This window comes from Austrofundulus limnaeus, unplaced genomic scaffold, assembly GCF_001266775.1.
Source record: "Austrofundulus limnaeus strain Quisiro unplaced genomic scaffold, Austrofundulus_limnaeus-1.0 Scaffold208, whole genome shotgun sequence".
Classification (NCBI taxonomy): Eukaryota; Metazoa; Chordata; class Actinopteri; order Cyprinodontiformes; family Rivulidae; genus Austrofundulus; species Austrofundulus limnaeus.
The window spans coordinates 360667-362497 of NW_013952610.1; the positions used below are offsets into that span (position 1 = coordinate 360667).

The 1831-nt window shown below is 42.6% G+C and overlaps 1 long non-coding RNA gene across 3 annotated transcripts in view; it reads right to left on the reverse strand.

Moving 5' to 3' along the window:
• Window positions 1–1831, reverse strand: part of LOC106524982 (uncharacterized) — a 7493-nt gene that overhangs the window by 2492 nt on the left and 3170 nt on the right. For all 3 annotated transcript variants that reach the window (XR_001311055.1, XR_001311053.1, XR_001311054.1), the window contains exons 7-10: window positions 1262–1316; window positions 1055–1090; window positions 840–875; window positions 556–606 (exon numbers count right to left, since the gene is read on the reverse strand). This is a non-coding gene — a long non-coding RNA (uncharacterized LOC106524982). The remainder of the gene's footprint in view (window positions 1–555; window positions 607–839; window positions 876–1054; window positions 1091–1261; window positions 1317–1831) is intronic.

The window sequence follows — 1831 nt, forward strand, 5'->3', positions numbered from 1 at the left end:
CCCTCTCGATCTCTCCCTCTCGATCTCTCCCTCTCGATCTCTCCCTCTCGATCTCTCCCTCTCGATCTCTCCCTCTCGATCTCTCCCTCTCGATCTCTCCCTCTCGATCTCTCTCTCTCGATCTCTCTCTCTCGATCTCTCTCTCTCGATCTCTCTCTCTTGATCTCTCTCTCTCGATCTCTCTCAATCCAGGCTTTAATGCCCCGACACTTCAGCAGCCGCGTTCTGCTTTGAAACGTTTTGTTTAGCAACGAGCTATCACGCTAAAGCGAGAGTTGACTCCTCCCACACTAAGAAAACAGGAGGGGAGGGGTCAGCTGCAGGAGCTCATCCTGTGCAGCGGAGGGAGAGACACGAAGTAAACAAACAAGCAGGAAAATGAAACTTATCGGCCCCTTTTTTTTTTTACCGACCTCAAAAAAAGTTATCGTGCGATTAATTGATTTATTGACTATCGCGACAGGCCTAGTCACATGCACTCAGACTGGGGCAGTATCATGGTGGTCATCACTTCTGCTCATTAAAGTTCAAACTAACTGCAGAACAAAAACACACCTGAACTGCACAGCCACACCTTTCCTCTCGTTTTACAGGAAGCAGGAACTTCTACAAAATAAACAAAAGACAAGTTTAAAAAACCAAATGTTAAACCATCACCTGGAAGACGTGCGTCAGTTTCCTTTCAGACTGTTGGTAACCCCAACCAGTCGTCCCCTTGCTGCCATGGCAGCACCAGTGGGTTCACCTTTTCAGGTTCTGGCACTGACACATGGTGTAAGACTCGTGCAGATGACATCATGAAGGAAACATGGACAGTTGAGCTTTGCTGATAAACTTACCTGGATGGACAGCAGCGACGTGACGACGGCAGGAGTCTGTGAAGGAGACCAGAGTTTAGATAAAACTGATCTGATGAACATTACAACTAAAAACATCAACTCCGCTGATGTCAGCAGTTTTAAGTTCTCAACAGCAGTTCAGACGAACGAGATTCCAGATATCTCATCATTTTCAGCAGCTCAGAAACCGAACACTTAAATAAAACTCAACTCACCTTCAAACGCTCCATCGTGTGTCTGCAGCCGAACACCTGAGCAGAGGACGTTTAAAATTAACCAGAGTTTGAATAAGTGAGCAGACACGTCACCTGGTTCACAGCAAATAAAAGTTGCTCAGATGTTCGTGTCGTTTCACAGCAAATCAAAGTGAGCTAAGTGTCATCATCACTGCAACTGGGTCCCAGTTTTAGACACAAACTTACTTGAGTTTTTTTTTTTATTCAGGGAGGAAAATCCAGAAGTCTCACTGAACGGGCCCTGCAGGGGAGGGGAAATAAATAATGTTAAACACAAAGAAAAGTTACGTCTGCGGATTTTTATGAGGTCAGTAGTTTGATCAGGGCTTTGGTGACAAACTGCCATGAGACAATCAGTCGTCCAGGAGTTTGATGGGTGCAAACCCATTTCATCATTTCAAACTTTATTCATATAAACACCTTTAATCTACATCAATGAAAACTTTATTGGAGAGTGCCTCTGGTTGACTCACTGCAGCTTATAAAATGTCTGGTTTCCACACACACAAAAAAAGCTTCAAAAAGTTACATTTTTAAAGAAAACAAGATTTCTGCACTAAAACTTTTTCAATATTTTCATATTATACATTTAAACCTGAAGTATTTAAAAAAAAATGTAATGTGATTCTGGCTAGGGCAGCAACAATTAATCGATGACTAATTTAATAATCGATTAATCTTTTTTTTTGTTGTTCTTTACTTTGTTTTTCTCTCCAAACTGCTTTGACACCTTCCACTGCCACATCTGCCTTTCTG